Source organism: Oncorhynchus mykiss, chromosome 13 (genome assembly GCF_013265735.2).
Source record: "Oncorhynchus mykiss isolate Arlee chromosome 13, USDA_OmykA_1.1, whole genome shotgun sequence".
Lineage (NCBI taxonomy): Eukaryota > Metazoa > Chordata > Actinopteri > Salmoniformes > Salmonidae > Oncorhynchus > Oncorhynchus mykiss.
In genome coordinates this window covers 590,689-613,262 of record NC_048577.1, presented here as the reverse complement: position 1 = coordinate 613,262, position 22,574 = coordinate 590,689, and the positions used below count along the sequence as shown (strand labels likewise).

At 43.3% G+C, this 22,574-nt stretch overlaps 1 pseudogene; it reads left to right on the top strand.

Annotated features, from left to right (window-relative positions):
• Positions 1-6,034: 6,034 nt before the first annotated feature.
• Positions 6,035-21,000, top strand: LOC110511976 (annotated as a pseudogene).
• The last annotated feature ends 1,574 nt before the right edge of the window (positions 21,001-22,574 follow it).

Sequence of the window (22,574 nt, the reverse complement as noted above, 5' to 3'; positions counted from 1 at the left end):
CTCGTTACCTGTATTCATGGCATCTGTTTGAACTTGTTATCAGTATAAAAGACACCTGTCCACAGCCTCAAACAGTCACACTCCAAACTCCACTATGACCAAGACCAAAGAGCTGTCAAAGGACACCAGAAACAAAATTGTAGACCTGCACCAGGCTGGGAAGACTGAATCTGCAATAGGTAAGCAGCTTGGTTTGAAGAAATCAACTGTGGGAGCAATTATTAGGAAATGGAGGACATACAAGACAACTGATAATCTCCCTCGATCTGGGGCTCCTCGCAAGATCTCACACCGTGGAGTCAAAATTATCACAAGAACGGTGAGCAAAAATCCCAGAACCACACGGGGGGACTTAGTGAATGACCTGCAGAGAGCTGGGACCAAAGTAACAAAGCCTACCACCAGTAACACACTACACCGCCATGGACTCAAATCCTGCAGTGCCAGACGTGTCCCCATGCTTAAGCCAGTACATGTCCAGGCCCGTCTGAAGTTTGCTAGAGAGCATTTGGATGATCCAGAAGTAGATTGGGAGAATATCATATGGTCATATGAAACCAAAATATAACTTTTTGGTAAAAACTCAACTCGTCATGTTTGGAGGACAAAGAATGCTGAGTTGCATCCAAAAAACACCATACCTACTGTGAAGCATGGGGGTGGAAACATCATGCTTTGGGGCTGTTTTTCTGCAAAGGGACCAGGACGACTGATCCGTGTAAAGGAAAGAATGAATGAAGCCATGTATCGTGAAATTTTGAGTGAAAACCTCCTTCCATCAGCAAGGGCATTGAAGATGAAACGTGGCTGGGTCTTTCAGCATGACAATGATCCCAAACACAACGCCCGGGCAATGAAGGAGTGGCTTCGTAAGAAGCATTTCAAGGTCCTGGAGTGGCCTAGCCAGTCTCCAGATCTCAACCCCATAGAAAATCTTTGGAGGAAGCTGAAAGTCCGTGTTGCCCAGTAACAGCCCCAAAACATCATTGCTCTAGAGGAGATCTGCATGGAGGAATGGGCCAAAATACCAGCAACAGTGTGTGAAAACCTTGTGAAGACTTACAGAAAACGTTTGACTTCTGTCATTGCCAACAAAGGGTATATAACAAAGTATTGAGAGAAACTTTTGTTATTGACCAAATACTTATTTTCTGCCATAATTTGCAAATAAATTCATTAAAAATCCTACAATGTGATTTTCTGGATTTTTTTTCTCTAATTTTGTCTGTCATAGTTGAAGTGTACCTATGATGAAAATTACAGGCCTCTCTCATCTTTTTAAGTTGGAGAACTTGCACAATTGGTGGCTGACTAAATACTTTTTTGCCCCACTGTACATATACTCCTGCGTTGTCTTGGCTCTGCGTTTAGGTCGTTGTCCTGTTGGAAGGTGAACCTTCGCCTCCAGTCTGAGGTCCTGAGCTCTCTGGAGCAGGTTTTCATCAAGGATCTATCTGTACTTTGCTTCATTCATCTTTCCCTAGATCCTGACTAGTATCCCAGTCCCTGCCGCTGAAAAACATCCCAACAGCATGATGCTGCCACCACCGTGCTTCACCGTAGGGATGGTGCCAGGTTTCCTCAAGATGTGAAGTTTAGCATTCAGGCCAAAGAGTTGGTTTCATCAGACCAGAGAATCTTATATTTCATGGTCTGAGAATCCTTTAGTGCCTTTTGGCAAACTTCAAGCGGGCTGTCATGTGCCTTTTACTGAGGAGTGGCTTCTGTCTGGCCACTCTACCAAAAACGCTCTGATTGGTGGAGTGCTGCAGAGATGGTTGTACTTCTGGAAGGTTCTCCTGTCTCCACAGAGGAACTCTGGAGCTCTGTCAGAGTGACCTTCAGGGTCTTGGTCATCTCCCTGACCAAGGCCCTTCTCCCCCGATTTCTCAGTTTGGCCGAGCGGCCTCTAGGAAGAGTCTTGGTTTGTTCCAAACTTATTCCCTTTAAGAATGACAGGGGCCGACCTGCAGTGCTGCGGACATGTTTTGGTACCCTTCCCCAGATCTGTGCCTCAACAAAATCCTGTCTCTGAGCTCTACGGACAATTCCTTGGACTTCATGGCTTGGTTTTTGCTCTGACATGAACTGTCAACTGTGGGACCTTATTTAGACAGGTTTACCAGTCCACTCCTTTGCATGGCCTGATGCCCCTAATCTGGGTAACAGTCTCTTTAGGTAACAGTCCACTCCTTGTCATTACCAAAGAGACTGGCCTTTCAGCGATCTCAACTATGAGAGTATACGTGCCTACATACAGATTGTAACATGTAATAATCAACTAACAACTGTTAAGTCAATTCCGCAATAGAGTGAATATTGGAAGAACCGAGCTGCAACAGGAACCGGAAGTGCTGACTGCTAAAGGAACAGAGTGGAGGATTTTAAGGGGACATTTTTGGTACAAACTAAAGGAACATTTCTTTGGAAGACTGTTGTGGAGGGAGAAGAGTAGATAGACACAATGTGTAGCTACAACACAGACTGCTATGGAAGGTTGAGTTAAAAGCTATAGCATGTAGCTATAACGCAGACTGCTATGGGAGGTTGAGTTAAAAGCTATAGCATGTAGCTATAACACAGACTGCTATGGAAGGTTGAGTTAAAAGCTATAGCGTGTAGCTACAACAGACTGCTATGGAGGGTTGAGTTAAAAGGTAGAGAATGAAGCTACAGGACAGACTGCTATGGAGGGTTGAGTTAATGCTAGCATGTAGCTACAACACAGACCTCTATGGAAGGTTGCATGAAAAGCTATAGCATGTAGCTACAACACAGACTGCTATGGAAGGTTGAGTTAAAGCTAGGATGTAGCTACAACAAAGACTGCTATGGAAGGTTGAGTTAAAAGTTATAGCATGTAGCTACAACACTGACTGCTATGGAAGGTTGAGTTAAAAGCTATATAATGTAGCTACAACACAGACTGCTATGGAAGGTTGAGTGAAAGCTAGCATGTAGCTACAACACAGACTGCTCGAGAAGGTTGAGTTAAAAGCTATATAATGTAGCTAAAACACAGACTGCTATGGAAGGTTAAGTTAAAAGCTATATAATGTAGCTACAACACAGACTGCTATGGAAGGTTGAGTTAATGCTAGCATGTAGCTACAACACAGACTGCTATGGAAGGTTGAGTTAATGCTAGCATGTAGCTACAACACAGACTGCTATGGAAGGTTGAGTTAAAAGCTAGAGAATGTAGCTACAACACAGACTGCTAAGGAAGGTTGCGTTAAAAGCTATAGCATGTAGCTACAACACAGACTACTATGGAAGGTTGAGTTAATGCTAGGATGTAACTACAACACAGACTGCTATGGAAGGTTGAGTTAAAAGCTATAGCATGTAGCTACAACACAGACTGATATGGAAGGTTGAGTTAAAAGCTATTGAATGTGTAGCTACAACACAGACTGCTATGGAAGGTTGAGTTAAAAGCTATTGAATGTAGCTACAACACAGACTGCTATGGCAGGTTGAGTGAAAGCTAGGATGTAGCTACCTGTAGAATGACTAGCTAGTGTCGTCCAGGGGATGGATTGGAATGGAAAGTAAGAGGTTGGATATTGTGATGGCATGTTGTTAAAATTGCTTAATTGTTTTGTTGGTTGGTTCAGCGTTGTAATTAGTTGATATTGGTAGATAACTAGCTAATGAACTAACTGTAGCTAGCTATATGGTAACAGCAGCTAGCTAAACTAGCTAGCTAGCTAGATTACATTCAATTTGGCTCCATTGTGGCTAGTTAACTCTGTCTCACTAACGCTAGCTAGCTAGCTGTTTTAGATGCTAACCAGACAGGCCATCTTTTCTTTTCTAGCTAAACTAGGTAGCTAGCTATATAGTGTGAGTGTGGCCCAGCGTCTTTCCCGGCCCATCCCTGTGACCAGCGTCCTCTGGAATCAGCCATGGGTTTACACATCACTGGGACATTGTTATTGCATTATCATTAACAGACAGGTTTACACATCACTGGGATATTGTTATTGCATTATCATTAACAGACAGATATACACATCACTGGGATATTGTTATTGCATTATCATTAACAGACAGGTTTACACATCACTGGGACATTGTAATTACATTATCGTTAACAGGGTGGCAGGTAGCCTCATGGTTAGAGCAGGTAGCCTAGCGGTTAGAGCAGGTAGCCTAGCGGTTAGAGCAGGTAGCCTCGTGGTTAGAGCAGGTAGCCTCGTGGTTAGAGCAGGTAGCCTCGTGGTTAGAGCAGGTAGCCTAGTGGTTAGAGCAGGTAGCCTAGTGGTTAGAGCAGGTAGCCTAGTGGTTAGAGCAGGTAGCCTCGTGGTTAGAGCAGGTAGCCTAGTGGTTAGAGCAGGTAGCCTAGTGGTTAGAGCAGGTAGCCTAGCGGTTAGAGCATTGGACTGGTAAACCCGAAAGGTTGAATCCCCGAGCTGACAAAGTAAAAAATCTGTCGTTCTGCCCCTGAACAGGGCAGTTAAGCCACTGTTCCTAAGCCACAATCGTAAATAAGAATTTGTTTTTAAGTCAAATCAAATTCAAATAAAATGTATTTATATAGCCCTTCGTACATCAGCTGATATCTCAAAGTGCTGTACAGAAACCCAGCCTAAAACCCCAAACAGCAAGCAATGCAGGTGTAGAAGCACAGTGGCTAGGAAAAACTCCCTAGAAAGGCCGGAACCTAGGAAGAAACCTTGAGAGGAACCAGGCTCTGAGGGGTGGCTAGGAAAAACTCCCTAGAAAGGCCGGAACCTAGGAAGAAACCTAGAGAGGAACCAGGCTATGAGGGGTGGCTAGGAAAAACTCCCTAGAAAGGCCGGAACCTAGGAAGAAACCTAGAGAGGAACCAGGCTATGTGGGGTGGCCAGTCCTCTTCTGGCTGTGCCGGGTGGAGATTATAACAGAACATGGCCAAGATGTTCAAATGTTCATAAATGACCAGCAGGGTCAAATAATAATAATCACAGTCGTTGTCGAGGGTGGAGCAAGTCAGCACCTCAGGAGTAAATGTCAGTTGGCTTTTCATAGCCGGATTAACTGACTTGACATAAATAAAGGTTAAAAAAGTATTTATTTTTAAAACAAACATTACAGACTGTTTGTTGTTCCTGCATCGACTGATCACATCCGATATTATTCGGTGTGAACCTCTTTCCAGTGAAATCAACAGTGTCTTTCCAACCTCCAATGATTGACGTTTGTTTCTCCTGTGGTAAAATGGCCGTCATGACGAACTCAGGGGAGGGGGGGGGGGGGGGGGGGGGGATTTTCCATCTTCTTTGAAGCCACCTGTTCTTATGATGTCATCCTCACATCAGATGGCAGTGTATTAATTTGCTGCTACACAGATTACAGACACACAATCAGTCTGTTCATTTAGATGGAACATCTAAAGGTTTTGTACTGAATAATCAGATGTGAGGTAAAATAAAGGTTAAATAAAGGTAAAATAAAAAACCTGTCTGTTAATGTAATTACAATGTCTCAGTGATGTGTAAACCTGTCTGTTAATTGATCATGTAATTACAATGTCTCAGTGATGATGCAATCTCTATTGCACTCCACACTGCCCTTTCTCACCTGGACAAAATGACCAACTATGTTGAGAATGCTGTTCATTGACTACAGCTCAGCGTTCAACACCATAGTGCCCTCAAAGCTCATCACGAAGTTAATAAGGACCCCGGGACTAAACACCTCCCTCAACAACTGGATCCTGGACTTCCTGACGGGCTGCCTCCGGTACAGTAGGGGGCGGTGTTTCCACCTCGGTCCGTTGCGATCCGCCGAGAAAAACTAAAAGAAGAACAACAACAACAGCCATCTCAGCCATCTCGGTAGCTTGCTCGTCAACATAGCGGAAACATTCAAGCTCTTAAAGACTCTTTCTGGTATTTTAGGCACTGTGTTTTGATCACATTTCTGTCGTTTAGCTAATTATCTCATTTAATTTCCTATTTACGTTTTTGTTGTTATTATTTAGCTGACGTGGCTGGTTAAGTTAGCATTAGCATAGTTAGCTAACTGTTAGCTATCATCCTTGACCATGAGTTCACCAAGCTACTCTCCTCCTGATGAAGAGGAGGGGGTCTGCTGGACGGAGAAAGAGGGTCTGTGGCTGAATGTTGTCGTGAAAGAGGAAGAGGAAGAAGAGGATGTCACAGTAACAAAAGTAGAGGAAGAGGAGGCTGTTACAGTAAAACAAGAAGTAGAGGGTGAGGATGTTACAGTGAAAGAAGAGAAAGATGTTTTCAGAGTGAAAGAAGAGGAGGAAGAGGAGGATGTGACTGTGAAAGAAGAGGAGGAAGAGAAAGAGGATGATGCAGTTTTTGGAGTGAAGGAGGAGAAAGAGGAGGGGGAGATGACTGTCACATTGAAAGATGAGGAGACAGGAGATCTGATTAACACCAGTAAGTACTGTCTTAAAAACAGGGGCATTTACTCCGCAGTTCTTGAACTGATGTGACAAATGCTATGAAAAGTACCCAGATTTTTAATTGATAAGAAATAGTCATTTCATATCCACAAAATTTGTCACATGCGCCGAATACAACAATACCATGTGTAACCTATGTGAAACGGCTAGCTTAGTTAGCGGTGCGCGCTAAATAGCGGTTCAATCGGTGACGTCACTTGCTCTGAGACCTTGAAGTACTGGTTCCCCCTTGCTCTGCAAGGGCCGAGGCTTTTGTGGAGCGATGGGTAACGATGCTTCGTGGATGACTGTTGTTGATGTATGCAGAGAGTCCCTGGTTCGCGGGCGAGGGGACGGTAAAAAGTCATACTGTTACACATGAAATGCTTACTTACATTAATTAACCAACATTGAATTTGACCTTTATTTAAGTCAGTTTTAAGTCAGTTAAGAACACATTCTTATTTACAATTACGGCCTAGCTGCCTTGTTCAGGGGCAGAATGACAGACTTTTAACTTGTCAGCTCAGGGATTCGATCCACCAACCGTTCGTTTACTAAGCCTAGTGGTTAGAGCGTCGGACATCTGCCACCCCAATACATTACAGTTCAAGAAGAGTTAAGAAAATATGTAGCAAATAAGCTTAAGTAAAAAGTACAGGGGGTACCGCTATCGAGTCAGTGTGGAGGCTATATACCGGGGGTACCGCTATCGAGTCAGTGTGGAGGCTATATACAGGGGGTACCGCTATCGAGTCAGTGTGGAGGCTATATACAGGGGGTACCGGTATCGAGTCAGTGTGGAGGCTATATACAGGGGGTACCGCTATCGAGTCAGTGTGGAGGCTATATACAGGGGGTACCGCTATCGAGTCAGTGTGGAGGCTATATACAGGGGGTACCGGTACAGAGTCAATGTGGAGGCTATATACAGGGGGTACCGAGTCAATGTGGAGGCTATATACAGGGAGTACCGAGTCAATGTGGAGGCTATATACAGGGGGTACCGATTCAATGTGGAGGCTATATACAGGGGGTACCGGTACAGAGTCAATGTGGAGGCTATATACAGGGGGTACTGGTACAGAGTCAATGTGGAGGCTATATACAGGGGGTACCGGTACAGAGTCAATGTGGAGGCTATATACAGGGGGTACCGGTACAGAGTCAATGTTGAGGCTATATACAGGGGGTACCGAGTCAATGTGGAGGCTATATACAGGGTATTACGGTACAGAGTCAATGTGGAGGCTATATACAGGGGGTACCGGTATCGAGTCAGTGTGGAGGCTATATACAGGGGGTACCGGTACAGAGTCAATGTGGAGGCTATATACAGGGGCTACCGAGTCAATGTGGAGGCTATATACAGGGGGTACCGAGTCAATGTGGAGGCTATATACAGGGTGTTACGGTACAGAGTCAATGTGGAGGCTATATACAGGGTATTACGGTACAGAGTCAATGTGGAGGCTATATACAGGGTATTACGGTACCAGTTAAGTCAGTTAAGAACACATTCTTATTTACAATTACGGCCTAGCTGCCTTGTTCAGGGGCAGAATGACAGACTTTTAACTTGTCAGCTCAGGGATTCGATCCACCAACCGTTCGTTTACTAAGCCTAGTGGTTAGAGCGTCGGACATCTGCCACCCCAATACATTACAGTTCAAGAAGAGTTAAGAAAATATGTAGCAAATAAGCTTAAGTAAAAAGTACAGGGGGTACCGCTATCGAGTCAGTGTGGAGGCTATATACCGGGGGTACCGCTATCGAGTCAGTGTGGAGGCTATATACAGGGGGTACCGCTATCGAGTCAGTGTGGAGGCTATATACAGGGGGTACCGGTATCGAGTCAGTGTGGAGGCTATATACAGGGGGTACCGCTATCGAGTCAGTGTGGAGGCTATATACAGGGGGTACCGCTATCGAGTCAGTGTGGAGGCTATATACAGGGGGTACCGGTACAGAGTCAATGTGGAGGCTATATACAGGGGGTACCGAGTCAATGTGGAGGCTATATACAGGGAGTACCGAGTCAATGTGGAGGCTATATACAGGGGGTACCGATTCAATGTGGAGGCTATATACAGGGGGTACCGGTACAGAGTCAATGTGGAGGCTATATACAGGGGGTACTGGTACAGAGTCAATGTGGAGGCTATATACAGGGGGTACCGGTACAGAGTCAATGTGGAGGCTATATACAGGGGGTACCGGTACAGAGTCAATGTTGAGGCTATATACAGGGGGTACCGAGTCAATGTGGAGGCTATATACAGGGTATTACGGTACAGAGTCAATGTGGAGGCTATATACAGGGGGTACCGGTATCGAGTCAGTGTGGAGGCTATATACAGGGGGTACCGGTACAGAGTCAATGTGGAGGCTATATACAGGGGCTACCGAGTCAATGTGGAGGCTATATACAGGGGGTACCGAGTCAATGTGGAGGCTATATACAGGGTGTTACGGTACAGAGTCAATGTGGAGGCTATATACAGGGTATTACGGTACAGAGTCAATGTGGAGGCTATATACAGGGTATTACGGTACAGAGCCAATGTGGAGGCTATATACAGGGTATTACGGTACAGAGCCAATGTGGAGGCTTTATACAGGGGGTACCGGTACAGAGTCAATGTGGAGGCTATATACAGGGGCTACCGAGTCAATGTGGAGGCTATATACAGGGGGTACCGGTACAGAGTCAATGTGGAGGCTATATACAGGGGGTACTGGTACAGAGTCAATGTGGAGGCTATATACAGGGGGTACCGGTACAGAGTCAATGTGGAGGCTATATACAGGGGCTACCGAGTCAATGTGGAGGCTATATACAGGGTGTTACGGTACAGAGTCAATGTGGAGGCTATATACAGGGGGTACAGGTTAGTTGAGGTAATTTGTACATGTAGGTAGGGGTGAAGTGACTATGCATAGATAGATAATAAACAACAATTAGCAGCAGTGTACAAAACAAATGGAGGATGGGGGGGGGGGGGGGGGGTCAATGTAAATAGTCCGGTGGCCATTTGATTCATTGTTCAGGAGTCTTATGGGTTGGGGGTAGAAGCTGTTGAGGAGCCTTTTGGACTTGGCGCTCCAGCACAGCTCGCCGTGTGGTAGCAGAGAGAAATCAGTCTATGACTTGGGTGACTGGAGTTTCTTTAAAAAATGTTTGGCCTTCCTCTGACACCTCCTGGTATATTGTTCCATTTTACATTAAGAACGATCCCACATCTAGAAAAGGCACTGAAAACATTTGAAAAAAGGTTGTTTTATCTTGACGGTAAAACCTCAACACCAAAGGTTTTTTTTCAGCTTTGAAATAGTTCCCACTAAAGAAGACAATCACAACTCTATCAATAACCTTATAATAGAACAGCTGATTGCGCAGGGTAGCCTAGTGGTTAGAGCATTGGGCTAGAAACCGAAAGGTTGCATGTTCGAATCCCATAGCTGACAAGGTACAAATCTGTCGTTCTGCCCCTGAACAAGGCAGAACCGGTACAGAGAAAGAGGGTCTGAACAAAATATTCCCCTGAACAAGGCAGAACGACAGATTTGTTCCAAGGTCGTCATTGAAAATAATAATTTGTTCTTAACTGACTTGCCTCGTGAAATAAATAAAACCTCTTATGTGTATGCCAACCAGATGTGCTTAATTTGACTCCGAAGAGGGAAGTGGCCATGGGCTTCTTAAAGTGGCCATAATGGGCTTCTTAAAGTGGCTATATGTGGGCTTCTTAAAGTGGCCATACGTGGGCTTCTTAAGTTACGCTGTGTAAACAGTTTTCACAGTTATGAGTTAGCACAATAGATTCGCTTCTAACAGAGCGTGAATTGATTCAGAACACCAAGTCAGTTCTCTCATTAACCTGGCTCTTCAATAAAGAGTCATTTTGAATTGATTCAGAACACCAACATCAATGCTGTCATTAACTCTGCTCTTCAATAAAGAGTCATTTTGAATTGATTTCCGAACACCAACATCAATAATGAGTCATTTTGAATTGATTCAGAACACTAACATCAATACTGTCATTAACCTGACTCTTCAATAAAGAGTCACCTTTAATTGATTCAGAACACCGTCAGTTCTCTCATTAACCTGGCTCTTCAATAAAGAGTCATTTTGAATTGATTCAAAACACCAAGTCAGTTCTCTCATTAACCTGGCTCTTCAATAAAGAGTCACCATGAATTGATTCAGAACACCAAGTCAGTTCTCTCATTAACCTGGCTCTTCAATAAAGAGTCATTTTGAATTGATTCAGAACACCAAGTCAGTTCTCTCATTAACCTGGCTCTTCAATAATTATGACTTAGTTTAAAATATCATCAGCTGATCCAGGAAGTAATTTTCTGAATGACATTTAAGTGATGTTGTGATACAGCACGACATGCAACAACAGCCAAAGTGCTGGAAAAACTGTGTTCACAAAGACACGTTGGCCCTAATATCCCTACATTGATGTTCCTCATATGTTATTGTCTGATTGATTTACAGGAGGGTCTGATTGATTTACAGCAGGGTCTGATTGATTTACAGCAGGGTCTGATTGATTTACAGCAGAGTCTGGTTGATTTACAGTAGGGTCTGGTTGATTTACAGTAGGGTCTGGTTGATTTACAGCAGGGTCTAGTCTGGTTGATTTACAGTAGGGTCTGGTTGATTTACAGTAGGGTCTGATTGATTTACAGCAGAGTCTGGTTGATTTACAGTAGGGTCTGGTTGATTTACAGTAGGGTCTGGTTGATTTACAGCAGGGTCTAGTCTGGTTGATTTACAGTAGGGTCTGGTTGATTTACAGTAGGGTCTAGTCTGGTTGATTTACAGCAGGGTATAGTCTGGTTGATTTACAGTAGGGTCTGGTTGATTTACAGCAGGGTCTGGTTGATTTACAGCAGGGTCTAGTCTGGTTGATTTACAGCAGGGTCTAGTCTGGTTGATTTACAGCAGGGTCTAGTCTGGTTGATTTACAGCAGGGTCTAGTCTGGTTGATTTACAGCAGGGTCTAGTCTGGTTGATTTACAGCAGGGTCTAGTCTGGTTGATTTACAGCAGGGTCTAGTCTGGTTGATTTACAGCAGGGTCTAGTCTGGTTGATTTACAGCAGGGTCTAGTCTGGTTGATTTACAGCAGAGTCTAGTCTGGTTGATTTACAGCAGGGTCTAGTCTGGTTGATTTACAGCAGGGTCTAGTCTGGTTGATTTACAGCAGGGTCTAGTCTGGTTGATTTACAGCAGGGTCTAGTCTGGTTGATTTACAGCAGGGTCTAGTCTGGTTGTACAGCAGGGTCTAGTCTGGTTGATTTACAGCAGGGTCTAGTCTGGTTGATTTACAGCAGGGTCTAGTCTGGTTGATTTACAGCAGGGTCTAGTCTGGTTGATTTACAGCAGAGTCTGGTTGATTTACATCAGGGTCTAGTCTGGTTGATTTACAGCAGGGTCTAGTCTGGTTGATTTACAGCAGAGTCTGGTTGATTTACAGCAGGGTCTGGTTGATTTACAGCAGGGTCTAGTCTGGTTGATTTACAGCAGGGTCTAGTCTGGTTGATTTACAGCAGGGTCTAGTCTGGTTGATTTACAGCAGGGTCTAGTCTGGTTGATTTACAGTAGGGTCTGGTTGATTTACAGCAGGGTCTAGTCTGGTTGATTTACAGCAGTGTCTGGTTGATTTACAGCATGGTCTAGTCTGGTTGATTTACAGCAGGGTCTAGTCTGGTTGATTTACAGCAGGGTCTAGTCTGGTTGATTTACAGCAGGGTCTAGTCTGGTTGATTTACAGTAGGGTCTGGTTGATTTACAGCAGGGTCTAGTCTGGTTGATTTACAGCAGTGTCTGGTTGATTTACAGCAGGGTCTAGTCTGGTTGATTTACAGTAGGGTCTGGTTGATTTACAGTAGGGTCTAGTCTGGTTGATTTGCTAAACGACTAATCTGTACCTCCGCACATTGACTCTGTACTGGTACCCCATGTATATAGCCTCCACATTGACTCTGTACTGGTACCCCCTGTATATAGCCTCCACATTGACTCTGTACTGGTACCCCCTGTATATAGCCTCCACATTGACTCTGTACCGGTACCCCCTGTATATAGCCTCCACATTGACTCTGTACCGGTACCCCCTGTATATAGCCTCCACATTGACTCTGTACCGGTACCCCCTGTATATAGCCTCCACGTTGACTCTGTACCGGTACCCCCTGTATATAGCCTCCACATTGACTCTGTACCGGTACCCCCTGTATATAGCCTCCACATTGACTCTGTACCGGTACCCCCTGTATATAGCCTCCACATTGACTCTGTACCGGTACCCCCTGTATATAGCCTCCACATTGACTCTGTACCGGTACCCCCTGTATATAGCCTCCACATTGACTCTGTACCGGTACCCCCTGTATATAGCCTCCACATTGACTCTGTACCGGTACCCCCTGTATATAGCCTCCACATTGACTCTGTACCGGTACCCCCTGTATATAGCCTCCACATTGACTCTGTACCAGTACCCCCTGTATATAGCCTCCACATTGACTCTGTACCGGTACCCCCTGTATATAGCCTCCACGTTGACTCTGTACCGGTACCCCCCTGTATATAGCCTCCACATTGACTCGGTACCGGTACCCCCTGCATAAAGCCTCCACATTGACTCTGTACTGGTACCCCCTGTATATAGCCTCCACATTGACTCTGTACCGGTACCCCCTGTATATAGCCTCCACATTGACTCTGTACCGGTACCCTCTGTATATAGTCTCCACATTGACTCTGTACCGGTACCCCCTGTATATAGCCTCCACATTGACTCTGTACCAGTACCCCCTGTATATAACCTCCACATTGACTCGGTACCGGTACCTCCTGTATATAGCCTCCACATTGACTCTGTACCGTAATACAGGGCTGGTCAGTCAGCATTTCACCGTGAGGTCTACTACACCTGTTGTATTCATCATTTCACTGTGAGGTCTACTACAACTGTTGTATTCAGCATTTCACTGTGAGGTCTACTACACCTGTTGTATTCAGCATTTCACTGTGAGGTCTACTACACCTGTTGTATTCAGCATTTCACTGTGAGGTCTACTACACCTGTTGTATTCAGCATTTCACTGTGAGGTCTACTACACCTGTTGTATTCAGCATTTCACTGTGAGGTCTACTACACCTGTTGTAGTCAGCATTTCACTGTGAGGTCTACTACACCTGTTGTATTCAGCATTTCACTGTGAGGTCTACTACACCTGTTGTATTCAGCATTTCACTGTCAGGTCTACTACACCTGTTGTATTCAGCATTTCACTGTCAGGTCTACTACACCTGTTGTATTCAGCATTTCACTGTGAGGTCTACTACACCTGTTGTATTCAGCATTTCACTGTGAGGTCTACTACACCTGTTGTATTCAGCATTTCACTGTGAGGTCTACTACACCTGTTGTATTCAGCATTTCACTGTGAGGTCTACTACACCTGTTGTATTCATCATGTGACAAATAACATTTGATTTGATTTACAGCAGGTCTAGTTAGATTTAACTGAGAAAGCATCAAGGTAATGTGTTTTCAAATGTTTCTGTGTCAGTTTGGACACACAGAGATACTTTGCTCATAATGTGTAGAGAACTGTTCCTTGATGGATAGGCTATTATACAACACACAGAGATATTTTCCTTTATTCAGGACATTTAGAATGACAACACATTACAGAGTAGCCTAGTGGGATTATTCACAAAATTATCTGGTGATCAGGTTATGAAATGTCATGACAAAGACATTTTAGTTTCCATGTTTCACCTGAAATATTAAATGATTTATAGTCCTCGGTCTGTTGTAAGGGTCCTACTGTAGGTCTGTGTTGTAAGTTATGGGTTCTACAGTAGGTCTGTGTTGTAAGTTAGGGATCCTACAGTAGGTCTATGTTGTATGTTATGGGTCCTACAGTAGGTCTGTGTTGTAAGGGTCCTACTGTAGGTCTGTGTTGTAAGTTATGGGTCCTACAGTAGGTATATGTTGTATGTTATGGGTCCTACAGTAGGTCTATGTTGTATGTTATGGGTCCTACAGTAGGTCTATGTTGTATGTTATGGGTCCTACAGTAGGTCTATGTTGTATGTTATGGGTCCTACAGTAGGTCTATGTTGTTGCGGTTAGGTGAAGTCATGGGTCCTACAGTAGGTCTATGTTGTTAGGTGAATTTATGGGTCCTACAGTAGGTCTATGTTGTCATCTGAGACCATTCAACAGTCTAGATTTACCAGGTTATTACTGCTAAACAATAAACCGTTTTTGTTGTTTTGATTATTTCTTACATTCTCTAAGAGACTATTTGGTTGTGATAATTGCAAAATATGTATTTTGGATGCAGCAGTTGTTAGCTTAAATGCTAATGCTAGGCTGGAAGCGTAGCTGTTAGCTAGAATGCTAAAGCTTATTGACATAGGCTGGTAGCAAAGCTGTTAGCTTGAATGCTAATGCTAGGCTGTTAGCAAAGCCGTTAGCTAGAATGCTAACGCGTATTGACATAGGCTGGTAGCAAAGAGGTTAGCTTGAATGCTAATGCTAGGCTGTTAGCAAAGCTGTTAGCTGGAATGCTAACGCTTATTGACATAGACTGGTAGCAAAGCTGTTAGCTGGAATGCTAACGCTTATTGACATAGGCTGGTAGCATAGCTGTTAGCTAGAATGCTAACGCTTATTGACATAGACTTGTAGCAAAGCTGTTAGCTAGAATGTTAATGCTAGGCTGGTGGCAAAGCTGTTAGCTGAAATGCTAACGCTTATTGACATAGACTGGTAGCAAAGCTGTTAGCTAGAATGCTAATGCTAGGCTAGTAGCAAAGCTGTTAGCTGGAATGCTAGCGCTTATTGACATAGACTGGTTGCAAAGCTAGCCAAAGAGCTTTTTACTGGTTGAAATTAAAGTTGTTGTTTTTTAAGTATAAAGCAGTTGATTTGAAACAATGGCACAAACAAGCCTTTACAATTATAATCCAAAAGTAGTGTGAAATTCACTCACAAGCAACCTGTAAATGGAGGCTATTTTTGCTGTCAGTCTATGAGAACTCCCCTGGGTTTTCCCCCACGGTGGTGAATTAGTACCTATGGTTTTTACAGCTGTGTTAACTAGAATCATCCACTACACTACTGTGAGAAAGAAATCAAGACAATATGGCTGTTTTTGCTCACTTGAATGTCCTTAAGACAGTTTTCAAGTAAGTTTGTAAAAGCATTTTTAAACATTTCATTACAGACTTAAATTGTTATAAAACATCACGGGCAATCACCTTTTACCTCAAATAAACAGTGGATTACCGCTGTTGTGGGCCTTTAATCATCTGTCTGACTTTGTTGTTCACACAGGAGAGAGACGGGACTATAGTGGATCCTCTGGGGATCCTCAACAACCTCATGATGCTGACGAGGCAGAGCAGAGTCTCTCCGCATCGGAACAACCCAAGAAACACCAGCGGAGAATCACAGGAAAGACACCTCACTGCTGCGCTGACTGTGGGAAGAGTTACTCAAGATCAGATTCACTAAAACTACACCAGAGAATTCACACAGATGATAAATCTCACTGCTGCTCTGACTGTGGGAAGAGACTTACCTCTTCGGCAGACCTTATAAGACACCAGAGAATCCATACAGGAGAGAAACCGTATAGCTGTGATCAGTGTGGGAAGAGTTTTAATGTTCCAAGCAGCCTGAAAACACACCAGAGAATTCACACAGGAGAGAAACCTTATAACTGCTCTCAATGTGGGAAGAGTTTTTCTTCATCAAGCCGCCTGACTACACACCAGAGAATACACACAGGAGAGAATCCTTATATCTGTGATCAATGTGGGATGAATTTTACTACATCTAGCCAGCTGACTTTACACCAGAGAACACACACAGGAGATAAGCCTTATAGCTGTAATCAATGTGGGAAGAGTTTTGCTCACTCACGCAGCATGACAGCACACCTGAGAATACACACTGGAGAGAAACCTCACTGTTGCTCTGACTGTGGGAAGGGATTCCACTCTTCAGCAGACCTTAAAATACATCACAGAATCCATACAGGAGAGAAACCTTATAGCTGCTCTGACTGTGGGAAGAGCTTTTCAAAATCATCTACATTACAATCACACCAGAGAATTCACACCGGAGAGAAACCTTATAGCTGCCCTGACTGTGGGAAGACCTTTTCAAAATCATCTACATTACAATCACACCAGAGAATTCACACTGGAGAGAAACCTTATAGCTGTTTTCAATGTGGGAAGAGTTTTACTGAATCTAGACGGCTAACTACACACCAGAGAACACACACCGGAGTGAAACCTTACCACTGCTCTGACTGTGGAAAGAGATTTGTTTCGTCAGGACATTTAAAATCACACCAGAGAACACACACAGGAGAGAAGCCTTATAGCTGTGATCAATGTGGGAAGAGCTTTACTCACTCAAGCAGCCTGACTATACACCAGAGAAAACACACAGGAGAGAAACCTTATAGCTGTGATCAATGTGTGAAGAGTTTTGTTACATCTAGCCAGCTGACTATACATCAGAGAACACACACAGGAGAGAAATCTCATAGCTGTGATCAATGTGGGAAGTGTTTTGTTACATCTAGCCGTTTGACAATACACCAGAGAACACACACAGGAGAGAAACCTTACAGCTGTGATCAATGTGGGAAGAGTTTTGTTACATCTAGCAGTCTGACTATACACCAGAGAACACACACAGGAGAGAAACCTTACAGATGTGCTCAATGTGGGAAGTGTTTTACTACATCGAGCCATCTGACTATACACCAGAGAACACACACAGGACAGAATCCTTATAGTTGAAATCAATCTGGGAAGAATTTTGCTCAGCCAAACTAGCTGATATCACACCAGAGAACACGCACAGGAAATAAATATTGTAGCTGTGATCAATGTGACAAGAGATACTCTGGTAAAAAGATATCTGATTAAACATCAGAAAATACATGAAGGAGTTGTTTCACGATATCAATTAATTAATGTCACAATGTAGAATGTTGTAGAAGGGGTATTTTAATGATGTCATAATGTAGAATGTTGTAGAAGGGGTATTTTAATGATGTCATAATGTAGAATGTTGTAGAAGGCGTATTTTAATTGTCATAATGTAGAATGTTGTAGATGGGGTATTTTAATGATGTCATAATGTAGAATGTGTATTTTAATGATGTCATAATGTAGAATGTTGTAGTAGGAGTATTTTAGTTAATCATGTCACAATGTAAAATATATATTGAGTGAGAGATCCTTCCTTCCGGGTCTTTGTCCACTACTTAGTACACAAAACCTACAGACAAGAACAGTATCCTACACGCTTCAAGTGCGCATCCCACATTTCTGAGGGATTTCCGTTCACACAATTTCTGAGACTGAAGCTCTTGTGTGTCGTAGTAAAACAGAGGCTGAAAATGAAGAGGAAGTTTGAGGCTCATCGCCCCCTCCCCTAACGAATGGCTTGATGATGTTCTCAGTAGAAATGTAGAAGGAGTTTGAGGCTCATCGCCCCCTCCCCTAACGAATGGCTTGATGATGTTCTCAGTAGAAATGTAGAAGGAGTTTGAGGCTCATCGCCCCCTCCCCTAACGAATGGCTTGATGATGTTCTCAGTAGAAATGTAGAATTAGTTTGAGGCTCATCCCCCCCCTAAAGAATGGCCTGATGATGCTCTCAGTAGAAATGTAGGAGTTTGAGGCTCACCCCCCCCCCCCCCCCCCCCCCCCCCCCAAAGGCTCATCCTCATCTTGAAGAGACGTCGCTCTAGTCTTGATGAGACGTTGCTCTAGTCTTGATGCCATGTCATCCCTCTAGTCTCGATGCGACGTCCTCCCTCTAATGTTAGTTGACAGATAAGAACACGAGACTTTAAGGAGAAATTACCCAACATCCCCTATTGCATGTCATTTCTCAGAGGCCCTGTCTCCTCCATGTCCTTCTGCTCTATACAGTAGATAAACCTTCAGGTAGGGGTGGTTCTCAGAGGCCCGTCTCCTCCATGTCCTTCTGTTCTATACAGTAGATAAACCTTCAGGTAGGGGTGGTTCTCAGAGGCCCTGTCTCCTCCATGTCCTGTTCTATACAGTAGATAAACCTTCAGTTAGGGGTGGTTCTCAGAGGCCCGTCTCCTCCATGTCCTTCTGTTCAGCAGATAAACCTTCACGTAGGGTTGGTCATCTTGAACTTAGTCTTCTCCACCCAGAATGCAGGTGGATGTTCTATTTAAAAACTCTCCACCCATCAGGCGTGAATGAAGAATTGTTATTTGAGTGTTTTCTGTAAGTGCCTGTTGCCTGTTATTGGTGTTCCATACCTCCCTCTAGTGGTGCCTCTAGCTCCCTACTCTTACCATCCTGTTTTATTTATTCTGAGGAAACGTTCCCATGAATAAGCAATAAATGTTTCTCTGTCTGCTTTTCCATACCTCCCTCTAGTGGTGCCTCTAGCTCCCTACTCCTACCATCCTGTTTTATTTATTCTGAGGAAACGTTCCCATGAATAAGCAATAAATGTTTCTCTGTCTGCTTTTCCATACCTCCCTCTAGTGGTGCCTCTAGCTCCCTACTCCTACCATCCTGTTTTATTTATTCTGAGGAAACGTTCCCATGTATAAGCAATAAATGTTTCTCTGTCTGCTTTTCCATACCTCCCTCTAGTGGTGCCTCTAGCTCCCTACTCCTACCATCCTGTTGTATTTATTCTGAGGAAACGTTCCCATGAATAAGCAATAAATGTTTCTCTGTCTGCTTTTCCATACCTCCCTCTAGTGGTGCCTCTAGCTCCCTACTCCTACCATCCTGTTTTATTTATTCTGAGGAAACGTTCCCATGTATAAGCAATAAATGTTTCTCTGTCTGCTTTTCCATACCTCCCTCTAGTGGTGCCTCTAGCTCCCTACTCCTACCATCTTGTTGTATTTATTCTGAGGAAACGTTCCCATGTAAAAGCAATACATGTTTCTCTGTCTGCTTTTCCATACCTCCCTCTAGTGGTGCCTCTAGCTCCCTACTCCTACCATCCTGTTTTATTTATTCTGAGGAAACGTTCCCATGTAAAAGCAATACATGTTTCTCTGTCTGCTTTTCCATACCTCCCTCTAGTGGTGCCTCTAGCTCCCTACTCCTACCATCCTGTTGTATTTATTCTGAGGAAACGTTCCCATGTAAAAGCAATACATGTTTCTCTGTCTGCTTTTCCATACCTCCCTCTAGTGGTGCCTCTAGCTCCCTACTCCTACCATCCTGTTTTATTTATTCTGAGGAAACGTTCCCATGTAAAAGCAATACATGTTTCTCTGTCTGCTTTTCCATACCTCCCTCTAGTGGTGCCTCTAGCTCCCTACTCCTACCATCCTGTTGTATTTATTCTGAGGAAACGTTCCCATGTAAAAGCAATAAATGTTTCTCTGTCCGCTTTTCTTTATTTGGTATATAATGTAGAGCATGCATTCTGTTGTACTAGGTACTGATTTATAGATGTTCTGATGCGTTTTCTTGGCACCATCATGTGACGTAATTATAATTTAAATAGAAGCCTGGGTTCTATTCACAGTGATGATGGCATGAGATCATGTGACATGTAATTATCATTTAAATAGAAGCCTGGGTTCTATTCACAGTGATGATGGCATGAGATCATGTGACATGTAATTATCATTTAAATAGAAGCCTGGGTTCTATTCACAGTGATGATGGCATGAGATCATGTGACATGTAATTATCACTGAAATTAGAAGCCTGGGTTCTATTCACACTGACGATGGCCTGAGATCATGTGACATGTAATTATCATTTAAATAGAAGCCTGGGTTCTATTCACACTGACGATGGCCTGAGATCATGTGACATGTAATTATCACTGAAAATAGAAGCCTGGGTTCTATTCACACTGACGATGGCCTGAGATCATGTGACATGTAATTATCACTGAAATTAGAAGCCTGGTGCCCATTCACACTGACGATGGCCTGAGATCATGTGACATGTAATTATCATTGAAATAGAAGCCTGGGTTCTATTCACAGTGATGATGGCATGAGCTCATGTGACATGTAATTATCACTGAAATAGAAGCCTGGGGCCTATTCACACTGACGATGGCCTGAGATCATGTGACGTAATTATCATTTAAATAGAAGCCTGGGTTCTATTCACACTGACGATGGCCTGAGATCATGTGACATGTAATTATCACTGAAAATAGAAGCCTGGGTTCTATTCACACTGACGATGGCCTGAGATCATGTGACATGTAATTATCACTGAAATTAGAAGCCTGGTGCCCATTCACACTGACGATGGCCTGAGATCATGTGACATGTAATTATCACTGAAAATAGAAGCCTGGGTTCTATTCACACTGACGATGGCCTGAGATCATGTGACATGTAATTATCATTGAAATAGAAGCCTGGGTTCTATTCACACTGACGATGGCCTGAGGACCAAACTGTTCTTTTGTTTTCACCTTTTATTTGGGCACTTTCTTGTATTATTATATATTCTTTGGGCAGTTTCAATAAACATCTCTGGTGCAAAGTCAGATGGCTAGATCTTTATTTGACCGTTTAGGATCTTTGTTGTGACAGGGTCTCTATCTCTCCCAACAATGTCGAATTAAAGAGTTACTATTGATGTGATTTAAGAAAAAGTGTTGCGTTCCACTGACCGCGTGACCCACTTGAATCAAAATGCAACACTTCAAAATGTGGCGATCTGTTTTCTACGAGTTGTCCTCTAACCAGGGATGTACACATTATGCCCAGATTCCGTGTGGTTTTTGAGCTGTTAGTTTTAACAGGACGTGTTAGTTTTAACAGGACGTGCAACCTCATCTCGCTCCTCTCGGCACGATTGATTTCAACACGACATCGATGTGAGTGATGACAAATAAATGTTGCGTTCCTTTATTTTAGCGACCGGTATCAGTGAGTTATGGCCTCGTGTCAAAACAACAGCGTTTTTGGTGCTTGGGCAGTTAATAATATATACAAGCAATATGGATCCTATTGTGTTTGTGTAGATAGCACATTTTATATTTAGGATTTCAATATATCACAGACTGTTTCTGCATATTGGTTATTGATTTGGACACGTTAAAACTGTTTTGACGTTGGGGCTATCCCATCTAGCAACATGTCATTGGACAGAGGACTTTGCCCGGCGTCCAAAATACGTCCGATTTTGGTTAAAAATACTTATTTTTCAGGTTGTTTCAACGACTTGAAAACAACTTGATTTAAATGTACGGTCTATGAACAATTTGGTTAACAATCCTACATCACTCCAGTATTTCTTGACAACACTCATGTGCTAATTGTGTTTATTCCACTACTGAAGAAGCATGACTCAAATCACCTCATATTTCAAACATTCAGCCTGACAAAATATACATGTTTTATTATTCCATGCCTCACCATTAAGTGAAGTATTGCCAATAAATATTAACAAAGTAGTGGTACATTTGGTTTTGATATTTCATATTTACAATTCATGTAACATTTAGTAATAATTATTGTTTATGAAACAAACAGACTTTTGTTGTTGTTCATCTATATTGTTTACAAATATGGGGGGGGGGGGGGGGGGGGTGTAATAAACTGGTATTATAAATACAGAGTTCTGGTCAGTATCAGAATGGGGGGGGGGGGGGGGGGTATAATAAACTGGTATTATAAATACAGAGTTCTGGTCAGTATCAGAATGGGGGGGGGGGGTGTATAATAAACTGGTATTATAAATACAGAGTTCTGGTCAGTATCAGAATGGGGGGGGGGGGGGGGGTATAATAAACTGGTATTATAAATACAGAGTTCTGGTCAGTATCAGAATGGGGGGGGGGGGGGGGGGTATAATAAACTGGTATTATAAATACAGAGTTCTGGTCAGTATCAGAATGGGGGGGTGTATAATAAACTGGTATTATAAATACAGAGTTCTGGTCAGTATCAGAATGGGGGGGGTGTATAATAAACTGGTATTATAAATACAGAGTTCTGGTCAGTATCAGAATGGGGGGGGGGGGGGGGGTGGTATAATAAACTGGTATTATAAATACAGAGTTCTGGTCAGTATCAGAATGAGGGGGGGGGGGGGGGGTATAATAAACTGGTATTATA